The 27,129-nt window shown below is 45.4% G+C and overlaps 1 pseudogene; it reads left to right on the top strand.

Moving 5' to 3' along the window:
• Window positions 1–3,246: 3,246 nt before the first annotated feature.
• LOC110294858 (toll-like receptor 10) lies at window positions 3,247–5,761 on the top strand (annotated as a pseudogene).
• Window positions 5,762–27,129: the final 21,368 nt, after the last annotated feature.

Raw genomic sequence — 27,129 nt, 5'->3', positions numbered from 1 at the left:
CATGCAGACCTAGGTTTTCAGAGATGAATGATTAATGAGCATGGAGCTATTGGCCTGAGCCAATCTTTCAAGAGCTTCAGGGTTTGGAGGGGTTTTTGTTTTTGTTTTTTATTTTGTTTTTTTTTTTTTTTGTTTTGTTTTGTTTTTGTTTTTTTTAATTCATTCATTCATTCATTTATGCATTTATTCATTCATTTATTTCATTGCAGATTGCACCTGGCCAGCTTGTCTACCCACTCTAGATGATCCTAGGAATCATGGTGAGTTTCTTTGGGTTTTATTTCTCAGTGGTACATGCTAGCAACCTAAGATCCATTACTGTTCTGCATCTCCTGTGTCTAAAGAGTGGGACAGGTCAGGTGGGTCTTCTGTACTATAGTACTTGTTCCAAGGGACACTCCAGAAGTCCGAAGTGGCCCAAGATGCCTGAGGGTTTGCCGTAGTATTTGGGTTACATCCAGGAATTTGGGGCTACCTTGGCTGGGCTTGTAAAGTAATTACGATTTACATGCAGGCAAAGTCTCTCTGATGTGTGACAGCAGAGAATCCCATGATGGCAGCATATTGAAACTCAGAAAGACACTGGGGTGAGAGGGAGGAGCCTTGGCCAGGTGAGTGGAGCCCGCCTTGGTCAGCACAGCAAGACGATTGTAAACCCCCACCCAGCCTGAAGCAGGCTGAGCCAGACCTTGACCTTGCTGCCACTAAGGAGATTACCTAGGGTGGAGCCTTACTCCCTAGATCACTCTATTGTTCAGCCACTGCTGCTCTTCTCCTTCAAGACACTGCTACCTGCTGGGAGGCCACTGAGCTATTCCCGAGACTACACCCTATCCTGCACATTGGTCGTCACCTGCAGCTGGGCTCCAAGAATGAATTGGCGGGAATGGGCCTCCCCCCACCCCACCCTCTTTATAAGCACATTTGCCATTAAACATTTGAGCTTTGATCAGGAATCTTGACTTAGCTCCATTTTTCTCTCGAACGCCTAGTTCCCTTCTCTTTTCAGCCCCAGCTTGCCTCCCAGGTGAAACCCGGTCCATGTGAGCCTCGGGTCGGCTTCCAACAGCCGATGCTTTAGAGATTGAGAGTGCTTTGGGTTGGGGTTTGACTGCTACCCAGAAGGGGCCAAACAGATATGGATTCAAACCCCTACTCCACTACTTTCTAGGCTGCCCTGGGAACGTAACTTAATCTCTGAGTTTTAGCTCCTAGATCTGAAAAATAAGAGTAATTAATAGTGGACACCATTTTGTCAGGGTTGTTGAGAAGACTAAGATGTTGTATGGAGAGCACAGGGCACCATGTCAGACGCATAGAAACACTAGAAAATGGTCTTTCGTACTCTTATATTGCAAGATCATTCGCTCTTTGGTGGGTTTTTAAGCCTTTCTCCATTTACTGGAATTATTAAAGGGGAAATGACTCAGGATGAGGTCTTTCTGGCAAACTATCAACTGCTGCTGAGCAGTGTCTTTGGGTTTGGACTTTTCCATCATAGCTGTCAATGGAGAACTTTCTCTGCTTTTCAACTGTTTGCAACATAGTATCAATAGCCTCAAAGCAGTAACAATACATACTACCTACTTACTGATACATCTTTCATGAAGCCTTATGTTGAGAGGAGTGTCAGAGTTCAGTGGTCCAGTGTGTGCTTAGCACATCTGTGGTCCTGATTTAATCCTCCATTGGACAACAGCAATAATATAATGTTTATGCCTTACTCTTAAAATGTTTGAATGAGATGCCACCACGCATACGCATTGCCTGAGAGACAAGAACCTTTTACGTCTTAAATTAAGAGAAGTTCAGCGGGAGTTGCTTCATCTCTCGCTGTAGCTCATCGGGTTGTGGTACTGAGCAGGAGGAACCATCCAACGAGAGATGGAAGCTGGCATCCCAGCCCAAGGGATGGCAAACAAAGCAGCAGGGCGGGAGGTGCTGTGGGTTTTTTGTTTTAAAGCCATGGCTCTCAGATCTAGAAGCTTAAAGTAAGTTCTGGGAGAGGAAAGCATTCAAGTGGCCTCTTTCCACCCAGTGTTCTTGCCAAACCAAACCGAGCCTGAGGGCTTTGAGGAAACCAGGGTACCAACTCTGTCTTTGTGAAAAGTCTGGACGCTTACTTAATGTAGATTTTACATTCATTTCGACTTAAACATTACTCCTCTTGATGACTGAGTTATTTCTCAAACCCTTAAAATTGGTGCACCATGTACCTCAGCTCACTCTTGTCTATGATAATCTATAAGAGAAAAAAAAAACTTGAGAAGCGATACTGAATGCATGGGAATTATTGTTCAGATAGAAGTGGCACAATCAATCTTTTCTTAATTTATTTCTCTTTTCCATTTATTTATTATGTCTGTGTTTTGTGTCATAGTACACATGTGGAGGTGAAAGTAGAGTCTCTGGGGTTCGAACTCCGGTCTTCAGGCTAGGATGCACATGGCTTTACTTGATAAACCATCTTGCTAAGCCCAAGAGATCTTCCAATACTTAATATGTAGTCTTAAGGAAATGGAAAGAAAGTGAAACTTCATAGTTTCACATTAGATATCGTCACAGACACAACCATTTGAGCAGTAGTTACTCCTCTGGGCAAATTAAGAACTGGCATTCTGGGATTATTTTGAAATAGATGCAGAAAAGTTACCCTTACATATATAATGGTTTGAAAGTCTGCCAGGAACTAAACTGACTTTTTAAGATAATTAAAGATATTAAAGTACTCATTAGCATGCCATAATACTTTACTGTATATAGTACCCTGAAGGCATCTTAGATCATTGACAGTCATGTGTTTAAGAAATGGAGACTTCACCAGAATTAATTTTCCCTCCAAGACATTTGAGAGGTCTTACCAGGAACAAAGGCATATAGAATATAAGAATTATATCGTCAATAGGAGTAACTAAATTTTGTATACAATGTAGGAATTATCCAACTAAAAGACTACCTGCACTTCACAGCTGTACAGAAGATCCACGACTTCCTTCCATCAGATCTCCTCCCCTCCTCTTTTCTCTTTTTTCTCCCTTCCTTTGTGTGAAGCAGAAGGGACCCTCATGAGGAGCTCAGTCAGCCAGCCCGTTCATCATCTTGTCTTCTTACTACACAACTGTGAAGAGAAACTGTTGTACCAGAGCTCTCCTCAGCCTGTGGTGAATCATTACAGAAATGTGAACTAAAACAACAGAGAGCTCTTATTTTTAAACTACTCTGCAAGGTAGACTCTTTGGAAACACAATGAGACACAGTAGCAGCATCCATACACTTTATAACATCCTGATATCAACAGAAGCCTGGGCTCCAAGGCCGACAGGTGAAAGGGGACTGATCTCCAACTTCTCCAACATGGCTTTAAGGAAGGTTCCCTGAGATGTGACTCCAGCCACAACCACACTGGATTTATCCTACAACCTCCTCTATCAATTGTAGAGCTCAGATTCGCACTCTTTCTCCAAACTGCGTTTTCTGACCCTGTGCCACAAGATCCAACAGCTGGACACCAGAGACAAGATCCAAGAGCTGGACACCAGGATCTTTGACCTTAACAAGGAGTTAAGCTATTTAGACTTGTCTTACAATAGACTAAAGTCCATCACTTTGTCTTCCATGGCAGATCTCAGACATTTAGATCTTTCTTTTAATGACTTTGATACTCTGCCTGCCTGTGAAAAGTTAGGCAACATTGCCATATTTGGAAACCCTAGGTTTGAGCGGGGCAAAAATACAAAGCTCAGATCTCCAGAAAATTGCTCGTGTGCATCTCAGCACTGTGCTGTGAGGGCTGAGTACTCTGTCTCTCTATGAAAAACAGACTGCCCATCCTAAACACGACAGCGCTTCATGTCATTTTACCAATGCACACAAATTTCTGGGTGCTTTTGTGTGATGGAATGAAGACTTCAAAAATAGTAGAAATGTCAAATATAGGTGGCAAGAGACATTTTCTAAATTATGAGACTAAGTTATGAGAACTCTTTCTGTGGAGAACACCAAGGTATGCACTCTGAGACTCCATAAAGTTGACTTGCTCTGGGACGACCTTCTCCACATTTTCCAGTTTGTGTGGCGGACATCAGTGGAATGCTTCCAGATTCAGGACCTGACTTTTGGAGGGATGGTTAATCGGGACCTGTTCATTTGACTTCTCAAATACTGTATTGAAGGCTATAATCTTCATTCATTTCAGGACCTTCTTTATTCCCCAGGATAGAATCTACTTGTTTTTCACCCAAATGGACTTAGAAAACCTGACGATATCGGGTGCACAAATGCCACATCTGTTCTTCCCTAGTCACCCCCAAAGTTTCCAGCATTTAAATTTTGCCAATAACATTTTTTGTTTGGTTGGTTTTTTTTGTTTGTTTGTTTTTTGTTTTTGTTTTTCAAGACAGGATTTCTCTGTATAGCCCTGGCTGTCCTGGAACTCACTCTGTAGACCAGGCTGCCCTCGAACTCAGAAATCCACCTGCCTCTGCCTCCCAAATGCTGGGATTAAAGGCATGTGCCACCACTGCCCGGCCCGCCAATAACATCTTAACAGACGACCTGTTTTGAAACCCTATCTAGCTGCCTTATTTGAAAACTCTCATTTTGAGGGTCAACAAACTGAAGACTCTGTCCTGCTTTGCCTTACGGGGAGAAACTTTGACCCTGACAGGAGCAGTGCTGAAAATATAATAAGCTGCACTGAAGAAAGCTATAAGTCCATCTTCGTGCTGTCTCCCAACTTTGTTCAGAATAGGTGTTGCCTTGCCACCCAGAGTCCCCTTGTCCCTTCCCTGGAGAGCTTGGCAGAACCCAGAGAAGTCACGGTGGGGTGGGACAGAGGAGGAGCTGGGAACTAATACACTGTGGCTTTGACTTTTGGGGAAGTGAAACAGACGTTGTAGGAGATGCTGCAAACCTTGAGTGAAATTGTCCACACAAGACAACTCCCTTCCAAGATGAACCGTTTAGCTTTACACTCACCAGGATTCAGCTATTTCATGGCAGTATCCCCAGTTTGGTAACAGTTTTCAAGACACATATGGCTTGCAAATTTTATTATTACTGTGTATCTGTGCATGATAGAGGAGGTGTGGCACGCACTGTGGTGTATGTGTAGAGGCTGAAAGACAACGGTATGGAGTTGATTCTCTCTTACCTTTGTGTGCTTGAATGGAATTCAGGCTGTGAGGCAAATCGGGCAAATGCTTTCCTCACTGAGCCATCTCCCTGACCCCACAGGTTTTTATTATAATTAAAACAACAACAACAACAACAACAATGCATCAGGCTTAGCTCTCAGCCCCTTCTTATCTCTGCAGCTGGGCAGATTACACAATTAGAAAGTCCTTCCTCAGAACTTGAGATGCCATCCTGATTCCTACAAAGCCTGGCAGTGACCGTCACGGCTTACGGCCAGACAAGAGGGACAGTGTAGGATCTGAGTGCTACTAACCCCTAGATACACATAGTCTCCAGCCTCAGGGAAGTTCCATGCCGTACTTTTGCTCAAAGAATGTCACATTCCAGCACCTGTCCGCTCTGCTGGACCATGGAGTAAAGGCGAAGTGGGTGTGCAAACCTTGTGCCATTTTGGAAGCTAGCTGGACCACTCTGATCACATCAGGATGCGCCAGACCTTGTGAACCGTAGGCTCCTTTCTACCCGCCTCTCATTCATCAAAAATGTGGTAAGGACTCCAGCTGTGATGGAACTGTCATCCTCAGAATCCAAGCAGATGCTGAGCGGGGAGCGGCTCTACATCTAACCTATGTCAAATGTCGCCTGAGCTTCCTTTACTCTACTACAGTGGAACACCCAAAAAAAGGAGCAGACAGGGCATTGAGAATGAGTGAGAAATCAGATTATCAGGTATAATTTTCCATTTCAAATGAAGAAAAGGAGACTTTAAATTTTGGCCTTAAGCACCTGTGCTAAGGCTTCTTCGCCCTGGCCCTTACCTCTTCTACTCAATTCCTATTCTGTCCAGCCTTGCATGGTAATTTTAAAGGTGAGAGCCCTGCATCGGTCCCTTGGAATATCCTGCCTATAACCACTCATTTGCAATTTGGACTCTCTATAGAGAACTTCCCACTGTCAAAGTATCCTGTATTCATTGTCTGAGGCCCACTGCCCAAAACACACTCTCATTCTATCAGTTACATGCTATGGAGTCTGACATTCATATCAACCAAAGGATGGTCCATCATCCAGAACATGTTGTCATGTGAAGGATGGAGGATGAAGGGCATCCAGGATCCTCTTGGTGATTTGCTGGGAAACGGAATCACTGGTACGCTGCTGGGCTACTTCTATGCTCTCAGAGTTGTTTCCACCTGCTCTGCTGTGCCCCTTGACCTGTAGCATCAATTCCCTTTGGGCTGCTTGAGGGACTCCCACTCTAACGGTGCATCTTGAAGTCCCCTACCCAGGCTACTAAGGGTTTGGATGTCACTTACACTTGAATATCAATTCCATTTCTTTATTTCGTTGTCATGGAGACAGGCTCTCACTATGCCGCTCTGACTCACTTAGTACTCGCTATATGGAACAGACTAGCCTTGAACTCACGAAGATCTGGCTGCCACTGCCACCCAAGTGCTGAAATCAAAGCCATTTACCACCACATTTGCCTGGACCACGAATTTAACAGCTAACTGCTGAGGTGCACCCCACCCCCATCACAAGGCTCTGTGATGCTACTGGAGGATAATGGACTCCAGTTGTCTGGTGACAAAGAAACGGCCCAAGATGGGGTCATCTAGGTCTGAGTCAGGGAAGTGGAGCAAGCGCTCTCGACCCGCCCGCAGTTCGACTGCAGCCTTGAGTCCTCCAACCCAAAGCGCCATCTTCAGAGGGCACCTTGATGCTCCAGCTGCCTCGGGTCTAACAGTAAATGAGTGTAGGTTCTAAAAATTAAGTAAAGTGTATGAATGGAAATAATATCATTTATATCACGATATCACTAATACCAGGGCACTAAACCCATTCACGTATTCCCGAAACAGCTCATCATGACCCGTGATCTCCAGCTACATTCCCCGTGGAGACATCCCAGCTGAGCTAGCTGGGGATGGCTCGCTCACCTACCGGACTTCTGTCTCCCCACAGCTTTTGCCATCCGACAAATTCCGCTGTGGATCTTCTGTTTATCCCACCCCGCTCCCTGGCGTCAGCTGCTAGAATCCAGACAGTTTCAGAGGGACATCTTTGGATTCCCTCATGGGTGTCATCCAGCTGAGTCAGAAACAGGATCTCGCATACAGCTGCCCCACAAGTAGTCCCTGAAGGAAACCATTCGTCAATGGGCATTGCTGACTCTTTGCTTTCTGGAACTCCAGTAGAGCCTCTGTTGCTGAGGCTGCCCCACTGTGGGGTGCGCCTTTGTGATATTCAAAGGATGCAGAATCTACCCATGGGACATTCTTCCCCTTCAGGAAGTACACTTTTGCTGACACTTTATGAGTTATGCCTTGACTGCCCCGTTATTCCCCTGTTCTACCCCAAGTCTTCAACCTACACACATCCCACAACTTCCTCCTGGGGTATGCCTGATTTCAGGGGTTTGCCCTAGAACTAACTATTTTAGAGTGCTGATTATATAAAACACCACATGACTCCCCAGTTTAACACCCTCCACCCCGTTCTCACTGCTGTACCAGCCAGCAAAGCCTCTGCCACAGGACCACTTGAATTCCCTGGAACATGGTACTACCAGGACTCACTATGTTCTTCAAGCAGGGGGCTCTTGCCCCCAACACAGACCCATATGCATCTTCATCTTCCTCCCTTAAAGGTGGCTTTCAGGGTTAACCAGCTCCCCGCTGTAGCTCCTGCACTCCTCCAGGGGTCTTCTCAGAGGCTGATGTCCAATCTCCATTAAAGGTTGGCAGCCTGACAATAGGCTGTTCTTGCTGGCTGATGTGGTGTGGGATCACCTGAAGCTGATAACAAGAAGGATATATATATATATATGTATATATATATATACATATATATATATATACATATATATAATTTTGATTTCTTGGTTTTTCGAGACCGGGTTTCTCTGTGTAGCCCTGGCTGCCCTGAAACTCACTTTATAGACCAGACTGGTCTGAACTCAGAAACCCTCCTGCCTCTGCCTCCCAAGTGCTGGGATTAAAGGCGTGAGCCACCACGTCCGGCTATTTTTTTTTTTTAAGGATATTGATGTATAACTTTGTGGTGGCTCTCAGTGAATGCAAGATGGCTTCGGGGAGTTGGAGAGATGGCTCAGCGGTTAAGAACACTGGCTGCTTCTTCCAGAGAACCTGGTTCAATTCCCAGCCACCGCATGGAGGTTCACAACCATGTGTGATTCCAGTTCCAGGAGATCTGAGAACCTCTTCCAGCCTCTCTGATCACCAGGTATGTGCATAATGCCCACCCAGAACACCTATACACATAAAATAAAACAAGCAAAAAGAGAAAATTTAAAAAAAAAATAAAAAGATGGCTTCAGGACTCTGAACCTCCAACACGTCACCAGTGAGCCTTGGGTCAAGCTACCAGTGTGCGCTGGAGTCCGTCTGTAGTCGATTGTATTACTATCTCCTGCCTTCAACACTTAAGGATGGCATCTTGGTACAGCCTGTTTTCTGCTGTGTCCCCCACTCTCAGAGACCCACAGCATTGGCCACCATGCTGCAGGTAATTTTCCAACGGTGACTTTTAAGGCCGAGCTACAGCCAAGCTGCCTGTCACTGCACTCTTGCGGTCCACTGATTGAGTTATGTATGCCCTTACCGCTGACCTTAAACTGTGCCAGATAAAGAAAGACCATTTCTCTTAGGAGGCAGACCGTGCTGTCTCTGTGCGGGACCTCTTGTCTTGCCCTCCTGTTGTTTCTAGAGTATGGAAAGCAGAGACTTTGTTCTAGAAACGCAGCGATATCCTGATCGAGAGGCTGAGAGAGCACGTGGTTCCAGGGTGGCTTCCTCTGTCCAGTTCTCAGTGAATAAGCTGAACGGTATCAGAAAGCAAATATCTACGCGTACCTTCCTGCTTCTCTGGAAAAGACATTCTCAAAGAAGTACAATAGTAGCAACCACTGGGGGACTGTTGGATGCCAGTGTGGCCGCTTGATGCAGTGCTGTTCGTATCAATGCAGACAACAAGAAATCTGCAGAGGCAAGAAGATCCATTCTGCTTAGTGGATGCAGGTATGAAGAACATGTCCTGGTGACCCGTTATAGCCCCGTTCCTGTCTTCTAAGGAGAGAGCGCCTGACAGGGAAGTGTACATACAGACCATGCTTCCTGGGTAGAAACAGACAGAGACGGGGCCTGGAGTCTGCAGACAATGTTCACACGTCCTACAAGACGATAAGCAATCTGTAAGCGACTATTCTGTTTTTAATTGAGTGTTTTGTGCATATGCACATTTATATACAAGCACACGTGCACATGGATGCCAGAGGTTGACACTGGGTGTCTCCTCAACCTCTTCCCACCCTAGTTTTTGAGGCAGAGCCTCACACTGCACTTGCCAGCAAGCTCCAAGAAACCTCCTGCTTTGGCCCCACCAGCAATGAGATTGCAGGCTTGCACCTGTGCACCTGGCTTTTCCACAGACGCTGGGGAGCCAGGTCAGGCCCTTGTCCTGGCACAGCAACCATTTTATAGACTGAGGCCCACACAAGTAACTGTTCTTTTTTCTTCTTCATCTGTATATCATGGGATTCCTAGGGGAGCCCCTCATGGAGGTTCACTCAGATTAAAGCATGTTTTTAAATCAAACTGCTTTTACACGTGAGAAACTATATAACTAACACACACACACACACACACACACACACACACACACACACACGGCCCTGTACTTTCCCCAGGGGACATGCACACAGGGGCAGCCCCAAGAGGAGAATATTTGGTTTATGCAGCTTGACATCATTAGTGCTTCCTTTCCCCTCCCCCTTCCACCTCCCCAATGGCTATGACAAGGCACTGGCAGTGACCCAGTGGCATTCAGTGTGAAACTCATGGGCCAGTGAGTTGTCTCAGCGGGTGGAGTTGTCTGCCACCAAGCCTGACAACCTGAGTTTGATCCCAGAACCCACCTGGTAGAAAGAGATTCGACTCCTATAGGTTATCTTCTGTCCTCTACATAAATAAATACATGTGATTTTAAACATAAAAATACAATAATTACTCTGCCAGTTGGGACCAGTTGATCTTGGGACTGGCAAGCTCTTTTACCAAGGAATTTTATTCAATTCCTTGATAGCTTTCACTGAAACTTGAAAGGGGATGAAATGTCATTCTTGATTTAGTGTCACAGTGGGTTCAAGCTTATGAAGTTCTATTCTCTCCGTGGAGGTATTTAGCTGTGGCTGAGAACTTTCTAAACTTTAAAAAGGTATGGCATGTCTTTACCCTATAATCTAATGTTGAATTTATTTTTTTATTATTTTTCTTTATTTATTTTATTTCCTCTTCCCTTCTCCCTCTTTCTCAGGCCCTGCTCTCTCTGGGCCCGCTCTCTCCGGCCCATAGAGTTTTAAAAAATTTGTTTCTCATTACGAATGGTTGTGAGCCACCATGTAGTTGGTTGCTGGGATTTGAACTCATGACCTCCGGAAGAGCAGTCAGGGCTCTTAACCACTGAGCCATCTCACCAGCCCTAACGTTGAATTTATAATTAATGAATATATTGTCTGCAATTTTCATGCAATAAAATTCAGCCATCATATTTTGATGGGAATCTTATAATATGTTGAATAACAAAACAAAAATTTGTGAATACTGCACATGGGTGTGCTGGGGCCGGTCTGCCGAGAGATGCTCATGTACAGAGCTCACCTCACCATCCAGGGAGAACAGGAAGGGCATACCATATCCTTAGCTCCAGATGCCCTGCTTTTACCCAGTCTGGCCAACCCTGAAACCACTTTCCCACCCCCACCCCTTCACTTGTCAGCTCATGCATACAGTTAGAGAGAAGTCAAGACCACTCAAATAAAAGCCCAGGTTTTACTTCCCTACTGTGCACAGCGAGAACTGTCTGCTGTAGGCTTTATGCAAATTGGGGGGAAGAAGACAGAGGAGAACATTACCTCCAGTGTTAATTTAATCTAGGCCTCGAAGAAGTAGGAGCCGTGGCCTTTTGAGTAAGGAGCTGGACAAAGGTTAAACTAGACCGATAAATAGCCAAGAGCCAGCTATTCATATAACTTTGTTTTAAACTATGTTAAGGAAACAAAACGGGAAGAAATGATATGGGAGGTGGGGATGGAACCCAGGGGCTAGACTGTCTAGGATTTGAGAAGGGCTGTGTTTTATCGCCAGCAGCACATGACCAAGCACGGTGGCACACAACTATAATTCCAGGACTTAGGAGAGGAGAGTCAGGAGTATCAGAAGTTCAGGGCCATCCTCAGCTACACAGGAAGTTGAGGGAGGGGGAGGGGAGGGGGAGGGGAGGGGGAAGGGGAGGGGTAGAGGGAGAGGGAGAGAAAACCAAATCTAGAAAATAGAAACAGAGTCTGCCAGAGAAGAATAGCAGGAACCATTGATAACAACCCCCTTTCCCTCCTACACACTCCTGTGTCTGCCAAGAAGCAAGGGCCTGCCTGGAGTCAAAGGGCCCTAGTGGATAAGAAGTGGTTTCACTTCATGCGCTATTCCCTGTGAGCCCTTCTCACTTGGGAAAGCAGAAGTTCATGTATTAAAATAGAACGATTGGGCATGTAAGAATAACGCCATTAGCAAAGCGGCTCTTCCTGCTCTAACATTCAGTCATACAGTCTGTGGCTAGCTCTCCCCAGTATGGACTCTGCTGGCACCTCTAGCTTAGCTTTTGAGGAGAGAATTTAGGAGTGCTGGCTGAAGCACCTAGCACTGTCTACTGTAAATCCTGTACTGAATTCTCAAATCAATCCTTTGTGTCAGAAAGAAGGTCTAAGAAGGACCCTGCGGTCTGCACAGCTCACCCGGACCAGAGCACCTGCTGGATCAGTGCTGGGAGGTGGGGGGCACTGAGGCATAGTGTGTGCTGCAACCAGTCTTGGGGATTGGACCACTTAGAGAGAGCTGCCCAGGTTCCCTCATCTCTCCCTCCTCCTCCTTCTCCTCCTCCTCCTCCTCCTCCTCGTCCTCCCCCCCCCCATTGCCTCTTAAAGACAGAGAGCATAGTCCTTTTTCCATCAATTTAGTTTTCCCTCCTTTCCAATCAGGTGTAACAATAGAGAAATTAAAACTAAACTCTGGCCTAGAACCAGGGATGGAGTTAATAAAAGATGCTAATTCGAGAGCCTGTTAGAAACACAGCATTTCAGGCTCCACCCAGACCTACAGGACCAGAACCTTCCTTTCAGCAAGATTGCTCTAGTTACCAGTACACAACAGTTCCAGGAACCCTGGGGGGGCGGAGGGGGGGGGGGGGCTTTGAAAGAACCTCGAGTTTTTTTTCACTGGGGTGCTCTGTGAAGTTTTGGATTACAGTGCCATCTTGTGGTCACATGAGTAGTTACACTTGTTCGCTGAAGAGGATGAGCAACCAGAACAACTCAGGAAAGGTCAAAGGGAAAAAAATGAGCAGTAGTCAGAGGTCTGCCGTTGCGGTCTCTTTCCACACAGTGTCCATTGAAAATACACAGTTCCTCTCCCAACGGTGCCCTCTCCCCTAATTCAGAAGAGCTGCCGGTGGATCTAGGGGTTTTCTTCATCAGAAGTGGTAGCACACATTCAGGAATTTCGTCCCACTCACACCTTCATGCTTCTAAAACTAAATTATCCTAGAGGGTTAAAAGATCACTGGGTCTACTGAATGAGTTCCAGGACAGCCAGGGCTACTAAGAGAAACCCTGTTTTGAAAAAAACAAGAAAACAAAACAAAACAAAACAAACAGATTATCTAGATAGTGATCCCTCTTTAAGGGTGAGGACTGCTTTAATTTTTTAAATATTTATTTATTTATTTTGTGTGTGTGAGAATGCTGTAGAAACACCAGAAAAGGGCATTAGTTTTCATTATTGATGGTTGAGAGCCACCATGTGGTTGCTGGGAATTGAACTCAGGACCTGTGGGAGAGCAGTCAGTGCTCTTAACCGCTGAGCCGTCTCTCCAGCCGAGGACTGCTTCATTATTAGAGCTGGCTTTTACTGGGCACGGGCTATGTATCATGTGTTGTCTAAACTGCTGGTGGATTCACCTATTTGGCCTTCACAGTTCAGCGAGTCAGCCCAGCACGGTGGTACTCACCTGTAGTCCCATCACTTGGGAAGCTGGGGCAGAAGGATGGCCATAATCTACATAGAAAGACCCTTTCTTCCAAACCAAAACCAAGACAGCAAGAAACAGGCTGGAGGATCTCTGTGACTTTGAGGCCAGCCAGGACTACACAGTGAGACTCCGTCCCAACAAATAGACAAGTAGATGAGGCAGGTGGTCTTTTAACTCTAATCTGCAGGAGCTCACCTGTCAAGAGCCTTTTGTTTATCACCTATTGTCTGGGAAGAGCTATAACAGGCTGACCATCTATTGTTTGAAAACCTGAAGTCTGAAATGCTCCAGAATTATTTTTTTTTTCCTAAAATGAACTCTTACTCTGTAGTCCAGGCTATCCTGTCTTGCCTCAACCTCCTGTGTAGCGGGGTTACAGATGCGAGACACCACATCTGGCAAAATCTGACACCCTGAACATCAATGTGATGTCCAAAATGGAGAAGTCTGCTCCTGACAGCATGCCAAAAATATAAATAGGGGTAGAGTGCTTGGCCACCATTTGGATGGCTGTAAGTCTAACCCCCCGCCCCAATACCACAAATAATAACAAAAGCAATAATAACAAATAAAATACTGGATAAAGTTCCCTTAAGGCCATGAGTATAGGATGCATTTGAAACTCAGTTCCACTTCCTGTTGCTCTGACACAAACAATGTAGGAGAGAAAGGGTTTATCTTACCCTACCGTCGAAAGAAGGCCATCATGATGGGCAGTCGAGACAGCAGGACCTTTAGCAGCTGGTCACATTGCATCAACAGCCAAAAGGCAAAGAACAGGCCAGTGGGGCAGCTTACTGGGTACTGACACTGGCAGGCAAGTGGGACAGCTTACTGGGTTCTGACACTGGCAGGCAAGTGGGACAGCTTACTGGGTACTGACACTAGCAGGCAAGCCTGGAGACCTGAATCCAATGCCCCAAGTCACACTAAAGTGTGGAAGGAGAGAACCAACTCCACAGTGTTGTCCTCTCAGCTACACATGCGCATCACAGCACACCACGTGCCACACACACACACTGCACACACACATAATGCACACACACAAATAATGCATATACACACACTGCACACACATACACATAATGCATACACACACATTTCTGCCATCTGAATTACATAATGTACTGAAGAGAGAAAGGGTTTATTCTACCCTACAGTCAAGATATGGTCCATCATGGTGGGGGAATCAAGGCAGCAGGAGTTTGAAGCAGCTGATGACATTACACCAATAGTCAAAAAACAAAGGATGGGCTAGTGAGATAGCTCTTAATACATCATGCATGCACACACGCCATGCTTACACACATATCATGAACACATCTGTCCTACACACATCATACAGGCACACACACACATCTTGCACCGTGCACACATACATACCATGGACACGCTTGTCATACACACACATCATATGCACACATACACAAACACACACACTTCAGGCATACATCCTATGTGCACACACATGTACACACACATATCTTGTACACACACATCATATGAAGAAGAAACAAAGGAACAGTGAGTGCCGGTGCCCGCCCACTGTGAACGTGGGTCTTCCCACGTTACTTACTCTAATTGCAATGATCCTCCGGGGGATTGGCCTGAGGTCCCTTTCCTAGATCCTGTCATCACTGGAAGCATAAACACGGACAGTCTGTGTTTAAATTTCCAAACTCTGAAAGAAAATCTGAAAGATAAAAAGCACTTCTGGTTCTGAGCACTCTGGACTAGGGATACTCAATGCGTGTTATAGTTGTGCTAATTCTTAAAATGCATGATTTATGCTTCTACCTTGAAAAGGCTGTTATAGGTGGAATCCACAGCCCGTCTGTCTGTCTGTCTGTCTGTCTGTCTGTCTCTCTCTCTCTTTCTCTCTCTCTTTCTCTCTCTCTCCCATTAACCTATGCACTTCAAGAAGGCTAATTTTCCCCAAACATAGCTCTGTTGCACATCTGCCTAGAGCTGAAAGAGACTGTGTTAATTGGAAAGTATCGACTAGCTTTCTTGTCACTATGCCCTTTGTGCTCCTTAAACTGGGGCTAGCCTTTTTCTTTTGTTCCCTTGGCTGACTATAAAGAACGATAGTCTATAAGATGGCCACCTAGTGGCTAAGCTGACCCTTCTGGGGAACCTGGAGAGCAGAGTTAGAGCCCACCTAGACCCAGGAAGACAGCTCCATTAAGTAACAAGAGTTGGGCAGCCTCTCACTCATCACTGCCTGAGTTTGTGACAGTTCAGTGCCTGGCACTCTCCTCTGCAGGGTCTCCCTTCCCCATCCAGCCCCAGGTTCACCTGAGAAAGAGCAGGGTCAGAAGGAACTGGTGTTCATCTTGGCGGTTGTTGTTTCTGCTTAGAATTAAGTCTGTCTTAGAGGGACCTGGGCAGTAGCACAGTGGAACTTGGTTAGTGGGTATGAAGTACTGGGTTTGATATCCAGTCCTGAAAGAAAAAGAACTCAAGCCAACCAACCAACCAACCAACCAATCAGCCAACCAACCAAATCCCAGCCATTCTCTATGAGGCATTGTTTCTTCCTGAGGGCATGAGTCTGTGCTCTCTATGTTACTGGATAGAGGTGCTCCCAACTTTCTATCCTTCTTCTCTTTCTCCTTCCTTCCTTCCTTCCTTCCTTCCTTCCTTCCTTCCTTCCTTCCTTCCTTCCTTCCTCCCTCCCTCCCTCCCTCCCTCCCTCCCTCCCTCCCTCCCTTCCTCCCTCCCTCCCTTCCTCCCTTCCTCCCTTCCTCCCTTCCTCCCTTCCTCCCTTCCTCCCTTCCTCCCTCCCTCCCTCCCTCCCTCCCTCCCTCCCTCCCTCCCTTCCTCCCTTCCTTCCTTCTTTCCTTCCTTCCTTCCTGGGCCCTACTTCTGCAGTGAATAGAATTATTTTCTAGGGTGGAGATGTAGCTCAGTGGTCACTTGACTAGCTTGGTTTGATCCTCACCAAAGAAAAAGGAACTATTTGGTTTTAGATTCGGTGGCCCGCATCTGTTTCCTGCCTGTTTCTCGACCTTTGCCCTTTTATTCATTCTGTAAATAATCAATGTCTTTCTTCCTTTCCCTTGGTGTTGGGTAGTTTTATGTCAACTTGATACAAGCTACAGTCGTCTGAGAGGAGAAAACCTCAATTGAGAAAGTGCCGTCAGAACACTGGACTGTAAACAGGCAAGCCTGTAGGACATTTTTTTTTAAATTAGTGGTTGGTGGGGGGTGGTCAGCCCACTGTGGGTGGGGACATCCCTGGGCTGGTGGTCCTGGGTTCTATAAGAAAACAGGCGGAGAAAGCCATGATGAGCAAGTCAGTAAGCAGCACCCTGCATCTGCCCCAGACTCCAGGTCCCCACCCTGCTTAAGTGCCTGTCCTGACTTCCTTTGATGATGAACTATGATATGGAGGCACAAGCTGAATAAACCCTTTCCTCCCCAGCCGTAGTAACCCTAGGACACACCTAATTTCAACCTCTAGCTTCTCCAGACGCGCCCATGAGGACATAATCACACATACCCCCGAGCCTCACACACACAACTTTTTTTAAATTATAATTTTCTTTTCTTTTTTTTTTTTTAAAGATTTATTTACTTTATTATATGTAAGTACACTGTAGCTGTCTTCAGACACTCCAGAAGAGGGCGCCAGATCTCGTTACAGATGGTTGTGAGCCACCATGTGGTTGCTGGGATTTGAACTCTGGACCTTCGGAAGAGCTGTCGGGTGCTCTTACCCACTGAGCCATCTCACCAGCCCCATAATTTTCTTCTTAAACGTTATGTCCATCTCTTTTTAGGCTTATCCCTAGACATCTTGCTTTCCGTTATGACGACAGACATAAATGTAGTCTTTTAAATTTTTTTTTTGGATTTGAAGTTTTCATGACTGTCTGTGGGAGGAATAACATCACTGTTTGAATGTCAGTCTTAAAATCTTTCAGGGTATTATCCTGTAGTAGCACAGCAGCTGGCCTTGACATAAGCTTCAGCCGCAGACCCGACAGCCAGTATTTTGTACAGTCGCTCTGTGGGGATGTTATTACTGTGACCATCTATGGCTAAGGCATCTGGAGACTCCAGAAGTGCACAGAGGTTAAGTCAATTATTCAAGGTCATAAATGGTAGAGCCAGGATTAGAACTCACTGTAAATTGGTAAGGACCCTAGACAATGACGTCACACTTCCCCCTGATGCTTGCCCAGCTCCTCCACACTTCCAAAATGCCTCCAGTGAGTTGTCTATCTATTGTTTGTCTTTCTTTTCTCTTCTTTTCAAACAACAATAACAAATACTTTCCAAATCAGCAAGCCATCAGTTAGCAATCACGCCGTTAACTCAGAGCTTTGCGGGTGTGAGTCTGCGAGCCTTGCCTTGGGAGGGGAAAGGCAGAAGAGGAGGATTCTGCAAGCGAATGGAATCCACCAAGCCCTTGGGGTTGCTGGTGTACTGTGGCGGGCGGGAGCCAGGAATTTCATGCATTTCAGCCCTTGCCAAGTCGGGGCATCCTCAGCAGGGCCTGCAAACTCCAGGGAGGCCTGGAGAGGGACTGAGCCCTGCCAAGCCCAACAGAGTGTCAAATAACAGGCCTGTTCTTTCCCCACCCTCCACCCCCAGACTGGGGCCTAATCAAAGAGCCATTCAAGCTCCCCTCCCCTTTCACTAACAGAGGCCACAGAGGCTAATGCCCCAGGGGCTGAGGCGAAGCAGTCCCACGGGCTCCTGCTTCAAACACACTTGGGTTTGAAACCACAATATACTTGGCTCTCATTTTACACACATCACTTTTTTTTTTTTTTTTTTTTTTTGCAAAAGAAGGAATTGGAAGAATGAAAGGGAGAGGTTTTGAGAAATGGCGGAATTCTTTTTTCAGACTAGAGAATGAGGCTAATAAGTGGAAAAACACAACTACTCCTCTGTACTAGGCCTTGGGGAAGGTTAGTGAGCCAGGGTAATTAAAAACAAATTAAAAGCTTATATCATTTATTCAGTCCCCTTGCATCTCTCAGTCTGGAAGAAACGAATGGATTTCAGGGAATAGAGTCTGGGAGAACAGAGCCTCTTTAACAATGGGGGCGACTTAAGAAAAGAAGAGACACCTGCCTGTTTTCTCTCATCATCCCAGTTTGCTTCCATGTGTCAAAGGGAAGCAAGCATTCTGGTGCCCGGCATGGTGTGCCACGCAGGTTTGAGTGGTCCCGTATGATTCACTTGAATTTCCCAGGCCGTGTCTCCTTTCTGCAAAGAGTTGGTGAAACTAGACCAGCGGTATCCACCAGTGCTTTCTGAGTCAACAGAACTCCTGTGAAGCCGGAATGGGTGAGCTCTTCTCCCAGGCAAGCCCAGCTGAGCAGTGAATTCTAACAAGTCGGTCCTGAGACGTGACACCTCTCTTTGCAACTCCTAGTGGCTACCCTGTGTAGGATTGTCCATGCAAAACTGATGCAAACGTGGCTTAAGAATTCATTCTTGAACCAAACGTGAGTTACCATGATGCAGAGATATGGATTTTGTTGCTCCAAACAGCATCCTGCCGTGAAAGGAGTCGCGTGAGATTTTCCTAGTTACTGAACAAAGACCATCCTGAATCAAGGCACCAACCAAGTACCCTGGCACTTCTCTGCAATAGGTTTCCGCTGCTGTCGGATGGCTTTCTTAGCGTTTGCTTCGATGAGGCTAGTGGTCTGCTAGTAATAGGGCCCAAAGGTCATACTTGAGAGGCCAAGGGAACTGTAAGTATATCAAATACAGGGTGAGGAGCAACCTCTAAGGTGACTAACAGTAATCCAAGCTCATGTGGTCAGGATCTGCACCAAGTCTAACTCCACAGCTATGAAGTTCTCATCAGCATTTGACCTTGTAGAATATTAAACGATGACATGCGCCCCCTTCCTTTATTTTACCCTGGGAACTTTCCCTAACACCCCCCCGTCCCCGTCCCCGCCGCCCCATCTCTTCTTAATTGGCTCAACCCCATGGCCACCCCAGAGGGGTGTGTGAATGTTTCCCAGCAGCACTGGTCTCTCTTAAAAAACACCACTGAAAACCGGAAGAGCGTATGTGGCTGGTCAGTACCCCAGGGTCTGCAGCAGTGGCTGCGGACAGGAGGCCAGTGTGGAAGCAACAGCTCACACTTCTCCACGGGGATCTTCACAGACATAAGTGATCTGCTCCTCCAAGCTTGGCATCAATTCCCCGAAGACCGTCCCGTGCTCTAGATCCTGGCTTGCTCCTTTCCCACATCGCCGGAAGCACCTTAGCTCTTAGTGCATCTCCGGAATGGAGTTGTTGTTAGCTTTTGTGCTCATGGAAAGCCCATCCTTTCTCTCATCTTGTGGTCAGGAGGCATGGCTTTTCTCTACGAACCCCAGGAGCTGCCAAAGTCCCTGCTCCTCAGAGGTGATGGAGTTTTCCAAAAATGGGAATCGGCGATCTTTCCAGTTTCACAGTCTCTCCTCACTTTCCACTCCCCACGGTGAGGCAGTTTTGCTTTTTTTTTTTTTTTTTTTTTTTTTTTTCCTGTGCTGAGAACCAAAGCGGGGGAGGGCAGAATCCACGAGGGCCTCAAGAGTGAGATCATTGCCAAATGTTTGACTCCTGCAGCTAACTTATAAAAAAAAAAATCCTGGCTTCTCCGGCTGCTCTCCCTGAAGTCTGTCACCAGGCTGCAAGGAAGCATAAACTGGCCTGCTACACTTCAGTGTGGCATGTGTGTGAGTGTGTGGTGTGCTTGTGTGTGTGCATTTGTGTTAAGTGTTGCATGTGTGTGAGAGTAAATGGGAGAGTGTGTTTTGGCATGCTTGGGTGAATGTGTGTGTGTGTGTGTTTGTGTACATGTGTGTGAATGTGTATAAACATGTTCATTTGTGACTTTATGAATGTGTGTTTGTATGTGTGTATACACACGAGTGAGTGTATGAGTATGCGTGTGGCATTTTGTTTGTGTAAGAATATGTTGGGTGAGTGTTGGTGTGTAAGTGTATTTATGTTAGTGAATTGTGGAGGGTGTGCTTTTGTGAGAGTATTTGTGTGTGGGGGTGAGTGAGTAAGTATTTCTCTAAGAGTGTGCCTTTATGTATGTAAATAGTTTATTCATGTGTGCCATATGTATAGTTTGTGTATCTCTATTTGTGTGTGTTGAATGGAACTTAATAACAGATGGACTGTTCTTGAGGGTGGTCTTGCTCAGATATTTCTTTCAGATACTCTACTTTGCTAGACTGTTTGGGTCTTTGACTCTAGAGCACTGGTTCTCAACCTTCCTAATGCTACAACCCTTTAATACAGTTTCTCATGTTGTAGTGACCCCCAACTGTGCGGTGGTGGACCATGGGAGGAAGCCTGGTAAGGTCGAGCTAAGACTTGAAGCCCCAGGGACCCTGAAGGGATGGTAGGAGCCTCGCCTTCTCCCAGCACCAGGCCCCTGTCACATAGCCACAGCCCCCTCATATGAGAAGTGTGGCCATCAGTCCCATAGGGGCAATGCTCACAAGTCCCTCACAAGTCTTTGAAACACAGGGTTTCAAAGACCAGGCTCTATAACCTGCTATCCACTCAGAAGGCTGGGAACAGATGTATTTAATAGCCTGGTGACTTATTTCACTATCTATGTGGCCAAGACGACACTGGATCTTCCCCCCAAATCCTTATTGTGAACATGTCAATCTAAGAACCTATCTTTATGGAAGGTCTCAAATGCTCTCAATCTATAGAACTCATCTTTATGAAAGATGTCAAGTGTACGCTACAAAGAATTTCAATGTAGTCCTAAGTACACAAGACTGAGCTAATTATCATGTTTCCCTCACTTTTACTGTGCTAAAATATGCCTGAAATAAACCACTCAAGGTCATACTCCTGAAGTTTGAACATACACTGTCTATTTAGTCATGTTCAACTGTTTTTCTCGGCCATGCAGAGAGATTCCACAGCCCCTTTCTTGTATCTTGACTCTACACCTAGAACCATATGGCTAAAGATGCCAAGTTCTGTGGCTTGATGGGTCTTGAACTTTGCCCCTTAGTTCAAGTACATGTACATCAGCTTTCTGTGGGCAATGGTTCCCATTGCTGCTTAGGTTTTCCTTTCATTCCCTTTCAGAGGTTGGAAGCTGAGCTGGGTGGAGTCTCACCCTGAGGTCACCACTCCCTTCATTCCATTTAACATCAGGTTTTACTTTAAACGTTTTATCTCCTTGAGCACTGGAGTTAGCTCCTTTTCTCCTTAAACTGGATATTTTGTATTTCTCTTTGTCCAGTTTTCTCCTTTTCATTATAGCTCTGCATAAGAGTGGTTATTAATAACCACAGGACTCAGTCAATAATAGGCTGTCTTGGAATCTCCTCAGCCAATGCCATTGATCCAAAACTTATCAATTTAGCCTCAGGCAGATTTTTAGAACAAGGGCAAAAAGCAGTCACATTCTTTGCCAAAATACCACCGCAATAGAGTCTCTACACCAGCTGTTAATATTCCACCTCTCAGAAGACTCTAGGCTGGACCCACACTGATCTTAGCACTACTGTTTCCCAAGCTGCTCCCAGCATGACTGTGATGGCTGCTCTTGGGTGTCAACTTGACCACATCTGGAAGGAATTACAACACAGAAATGGAGGGCACACCTGTGAGACACTATTTTTGCTTGGTTTGAAGTGGGCAAATCTACGTATAGTCCAGAACTCTGAGGTAGGAAGACACATGCCTTTTGATCCAGATCTTGAGACAGGAAGACGCGCATCTTTGATTTGGATCTTGAGGTGGGAAAACACACTTTTAATCTGGGCCACACCTTCTGCTGGAAGTCTATATAAGGACATGAAGAAGGATGCTTTTGCTCTATGCCTGATGCTCCTCACCTTGCTACATCCATCCCTTCACTGGCATTGGAGCCTACTTTTTGGGATTCCACGGTAGACGAAAGACCAGCTCCTATTGTGTAAGCAAGTCCAGTCTGTCTTCCATCATCTATAAACATACATTCCATTAGTCCTGTTTTCCTAAAGAGCACTTCTGTTGAGAAACAGGTCATATACAAAGGATTATATTTGATAGGCTTGCACAATAAGAGGGTTAACGGTCCCATAATGTCTGGAGAGTCACACAGTTTAGAAACTGCTCGTCCCAAGAAACTGGAGCCTCCAAACTAGAGGAAGCAGTTATGTAGCCTCATTCCAAAATAATGTAACTTTGACACAGTTATCCACCCACTCCTACACTGAGTGTATGGACATATTTAATAGAAAACGGGAGGCGATGGAGCGACCATTTCTGCCACAGTCTAACGGACGATCTAGATAAGCAGTTACTCAATTCTTCTGTACACAGTCTCCCCATTCATTTAAACACATGGACTACTGCGTTAATAAAACAAAAAGAAAATGTACCAAAGGCTATCTACAATTGTGCCTGACATGCTGAAACACTTAGTGACAGGAATATCCCCCATCAACTATGTAGTATAGTGCTTCCAACCCGTCTCTCAAAGAGTTCTTGTTGTCTGTAAGAATTCAGCCAAAATGCATAGGCGAAACTGTGGTCTACCCAGGCATGTTGTATGCCACCACACACTAGGGACTGGGTTGCCTAGAGACGAAGGCAGGCCCTGGCTTATAAGTTGAAGAAAATACTGATTTTCTTCAGTATTTCAAGAGGTAACTTATGAAAACTAAGCCCATGAGAAACTAATATATCAAATAAGACTATCATTTTTCTCTTCTATAGTAAGAAACAGAGTTAAGTGCAGAACCACAGGACTCAGTCAATAATAGGCTGTCGTTGCATGCTGGGAAAGGATTAGTATCTTTAGGTCGGTGGGTCTTATGAAATGAATATATTCCTGGGGATTGCCTATGGGATTCAAAGTCACTCTTCCTATATTAATAAATTTAAAGTATGAATAAACGTTTCAGAGCTCATAAATCTACACTTACTGGCACAGAACTGTCTTTTAATGGCACTTTTCATTTCTTTGGTATGATTGCTCATGTTGTGCATAAATTGATCTGCTAAGCTATAAGCATGTCACATTCTGATGGCTGTTAGATCTTCAGAACCTTCTCATGACATCTAATGTCTGAGATAAATGCATTGCGTCCGGTGATTTTCTGCACTACTTGTTATAAATGCTCACATGGCACAGTTTTATAATATAAGAAGGTATTTTCAATTCTAACAGCAGCACAGTTGTCTGCAGGTTCTGAGCTAAGTGAACTGCTGCACAGCTCATGAAATGGATTTTTGTCCTAGAGCTGAAGTGATACAGTTTACAAATCATTTGTCTGGGAAGCTTTGAAACTAAGCAATTCTGGGGGTTTTATAACTTAGACAATTGCAGTTTCAAGTGAGACTTTGTAAGCATTCTGCATTGTGCAATTTCAAGTACAGTCGCTGTCTTAGTCAGGGTTTCTATTCCTGCACAAACATTATGACCAAGAAGCAGGTTGGGGAGGAAAGGGTTTATTCATCTTACTATGTCTGAGACAAATGCATTGCTTCTGGTGATTTTCTGCACTACTTGGTATAAATGCTCACATGGCACAGTTTTATAATATAAGAAGGTATTTTCAATTCTAATAGCCACACAGTTGCTGGAAGTTCTATTCCTGCACAAACATCATGACCAAGAAGTAAGTTGGGGAGAAAAGAGTATATTCAGCTTACACTTCCAAACTGCTGTTCATCACCAAAGGAGGTCAGGACTGGAACTCAAGCAGGTCAGGAAGCAGGAGCTGATGCAGAAGCCACGGAGGGATGTTCATTACTGGCTTGCTTCCCCTGGCTTGCTCAGCCTGCTCTCTTATAGAACCCAACACTACCAGCCCAGAGATGGTCCCACCCACAAGGGGCCTTTTCCCCCTTGATCACTAATTAAGAAAATGCCTTACAGCTGGATCTCATGGAGGCATTTCCTCAACTGAAGCTCCTTTCTCTGTGATAACTCCAGCTTTGTCAAGTTGACACACAAAACCAGCCAGTAGAGTCCCACACCAAGTAACAATGGGATGCATCCCGAGAATGTGTTCTTAGGGAAGTCCACCATTGTGTGAACATGCTTACACAAAATTTGAACCACTGAGTGATTCAACCACATGGAATACACTATCATATATGTGGCGTGTCATTGGCTGGAATATTATGCATTGCACATATGATGTAGATTCACCTATGACCTCACTGGATTTTACTGGCAGATTATTGTCCTTGGGTCTTTTCCTTTTCTGTTTGTTTTTGTTTTGATTAATCAGTAAAGATGCCAATGGCCAATGGCTGGGTGTGGGGTGGTGTAGCAGAATTTTCCCTGTCCAATTAATTTAATTATTTATAAGCCAGTGATTGGACAGGGAAAAGGGAGGTGGAGCAAAGAGTTGCAGAGGCAGAGATGGAGGGACAGGAGAAGAAGGAAGCAAGATAGAGGACGAACAGGATGGTTCAGATTCCTGGTCTACAAAGTGAGTTCCAGGACAACCAGGGTTATACAGAGAAACCCTGTCTTGACCCCCCAAAACAAACAAACAAACAAAACAAAACAAAACAAAACAAACAAACAAACAAACCCGCATGACTTTAAATAGTCACAGGTAGATATACTATCATACAGGGATAGAATAATTGGGGTAACTTATCTAATCTAGGTGGACAGCTCGTATCATTATCAATTGACTCTGAAATTATTGTGTGGGCATCTTGTAAATTGAGAATTTATTGATATATAAATCTGATTGATTAATTATAAGCTTCTGGAGTTTTTGATTTGCTGGGTTGAGGGGAATTGTGACCGCTGACCATAGTGGATGGATGGCTGAGAAGGAAGTAGGATTCCAGAGACAAGCAAATAGGAACCGGGAAGACCTTGATCAGTTGCTGCTGGGGCTAGCCTAGAGCCAGGGCAGAGAATAAATAGCTGGCACAAGCATAGAATGTGCCATATCTTTTTATTATTTCCCACAATAGGGTGGGACCCTTAGAGTTGTACAGGCAAGGATGCAGAGAGAAACTAGGGTCAGAATCACCATGATTTGGGGAAGAAGAATGGGGCACAGGAGCAGCCACAGGAGATAAAGCCAATCAGCCAAGTGAGACTTGGGGAAGTGGCCTGGGCTTGGGATAGCAGGGGAAGGTTAAGGAATGCCCAGGCTTTGAGGTAGCCAAAAATAAGTGTGTGTGTGTGTGTGTGTGTGTGTGTGTGTGTGTGTGTGTGTGTGTGTGTTATTGATCCAAAGATAGCCCCAAAGATAGCTCCTGGGCGGGCTCATGTGGGGCATCTGCAGGCAGCCAAAGCAGAGTAGCAACAAACTTGCTGCTATATTTTTGTCTTTTTTCTTTGCAGCTATGTAGCCTTTGCTATCCTGGAACTCACTCTGTAGATCAGGCTAGCCTCTAACTGGGAGATCCACCTGCCTCTGCCTCTGCCTCTGCCTCTGCCTCTGCCTCTGCCTCTGCCTCTGCCTCTGCCTCTGCCTCTGCCTCTGCCTCTGCCTCTGCCTCTGCCTCTGCCTCTGCCTCTGCCTCTGCCTCTGCCTCTGCCTCTGCCTCTGCCTCTGCCTCTGCCTCTGCCTCTGCCTCTGCCTCTGCCTCTGCCTCTGCCTCTGCCTCTGCCTCTGCCTCTGCCTCTGCCTCTGCCTCTCGAATGCTGAGATTAAAGGTATGAGCCACTACTGCCAAGCTGGGTCTTTTCCTTTTCAAAGAAGGTCCTTACCTTTGGAGGTCTGTATCCAATTCAGTGGTTTACTTTCTCATCTTGTCTTGTTACCTTCTATTTAAGTGTAACTTATTGTGTGGCTGTTACCAAGTTGCCAGTTACCAGAGTGATTCTGAAGATGATGGTATCAACCACTAAACTGAGTTAGAACAAAAAGAAACTCATCCTGAAAGGTCGCCCAGTTCATGCCCATATTATTGTATTCAGTTCACAGAAATCCTATGAAACAGAAATTACTACTCCATGGTGAAACTAGGACTTGTGAAAGTTTAAGCAATATAGCCAAGGCCAGATGGCTGATAAGCTTCAGAATTGAGATCCAAGCAGCATGGTGGTACATGACCATGATTCCAACACATGGGAAGCAGAGGCAGGAACATCTGAAGTTCCAAAAGAGCCATGGAACATAGCAAGATTCTGCTTCAAGGGGTTGGAGGTGGGTGGGGGACTCAGATGTGAGATGACATCAAATCAAGACCATTCCTAGAAATAAATGAGATAAGAGGTTAGATCTTTAAAATGTTGTAGAACAGTATGACATAATAGGCAATAAATAGAGATTATTGCGCCTGCTGTCATGTTCCTATGTCTAAAATGGATACATATACACCTGTTCTTCAAAGTGGGCAAATAACCAATTCCCACTAGATACAGCTGGACAAGGAACGTCAGGATTTGGCTTCCAGCAGCTTGCTGAACTACCAGTAAAAATCTACCCTGTGCTTGAGCTCTGTTCTCGAATCTAGAGACTTCCTGATCCGTTGCTGGATATGGGTTTTGACAGCAACTGTTCCTATGCACACAACTAATTGCTCTCTTTTCCTGGGCACAGGGCTTCATTCTGTTTTGCAGCCTCCCTTGCAGCTGTGCTCTCTGGAAAGTACTGACTAAGTTGCTGCGTTCCAGGCAAAGGGTGATGGTGAGCTATGTGCCATGCCTGTGTCTGATTTGCAGAGATCTCTTCTTGTTGCCAGCTTGAAGAAGATAAGGGATTTCTACCATAGGTGTTATGAGAGAAACAGATTCTGATTGTTGGAGCAATGTTTGCCATAGCTTTGTCCTTGCTGCTCTTCCAAGTAACAACAGTGAAGCACTGAGGCCAGCAGTTTAAATCCTGGCTCTACCACTCACTGTAGATCCCTTGGCATCTCTGAAAGCAGTCTTCTGATCTGTAGACTAATCATGCTGACTTCACAAGGGGACATAAA

Source organism: Mus caroli, unplaced genomic scaffold (assembly GCF_978045245.1).
Source record: "Mus caroli unplaced genomic scaffold, Mus_caroli_1 scaffold_4, whole genome shotgun sequence".
NCBI classification, from domain to species: Eukaryota; Metazoa; Chordata; class Mammalia; order Rodentia; family Muridae; genus Mus; species Mus caroli.
This window is presented reverse-complemented; position numbering and strand designations above follow the sequence as displayed.